This window comes from Diaphorina citri, unplaced genomic scaffold (genome assembly GCF_000475195.1).
Source record: "Diaphorina citri unplaced genomic scaffold, Diaci psyllid genome assembly version 1.1 scaffold1939, whole genome shotgun sequence".
NCBI classification, from domain to species: Eukaryota; Metazoa; Arthropoda; class Insecta; order Hemiptera; family Psyllidae; genus Diaphorina; species Diaphorina citri.
This window is the reverse complement of record NW_007379365.1, coordinates 54,345-54,911: the sequence shown is the minus strand read 5'-3', so window position 1 is coordinate 54,911 and position 567 is coordinate 54,345. Positions and strand designations below refer to the sequence as shown.

Sequence of the window (567 nt, the reverse complement as noted above, 5' to 3'; positions counted from 1 at the left end):
ATCCTCTTGGATACTAATAACCAAGTTCTTGCATACTGTATGTATACTCTTGCATGCTACTAACCAAGTTCTTGCATACTGTATGTATACTCTTGCATGCTACTAACCAAGTTCTTGCATAATGTATGCATCCTCTTGCTGAAGAAAACTTAGCTCAATGATGTCTTCAACGCTTAATAGAGTCAAAAGATCTTGAGAAAAGTTTAGCTTAGAGATGTCTTGAAGTATGTTTAGGTCTTTGAGAGAGTTTAGATTAGAGAATTTAGAGATATCTTGAGGAATGTCTAGGTTAGAGATGTTCTGAGGCGTACTTAATGCATAAGGTACGTCTAGTTTGGTGATAATATTGTGGTCTTGTGAAGAACTGGGTGAGAGGAGTATTAGAAGAACATAAAGGTTTGACAATACTACTGAAGACATCATCTCGTTTTTGACCATCTGAAATAGAGTGAAGAAAAAAAACAATGTAATAACTACAAATAAATTATACACATGATAGTATGGTGTGGTTCTTAAAACGTTCTGACTTTACTTAAATAATAATAATAATAATAATAATAATAATAA

At 32.5% G+C, this 567-nt stretch overlaps 1 long non-coding RNA gene across 1 annotated transcript in view; it reads right to left on the bottom strand.

Annotated features, from left to right (window-relative positions):
* Positions 1-216: 216 nt before the first annotated feature.
* LOC113470927 overlaps positions 217-567 on the bottom strand; it is a 1,794-nt gene continuing 1,443 nt past the window's right edge. Inside the window, exon 2 of the long non-coding RNA XR_003393814.1 lies at positions 217-438. This is a non-coding gene — a long non-coding RNA (uncharacterized LOC113470927). The remainder of the gene's footprint in view (positions 439-567) is intronic.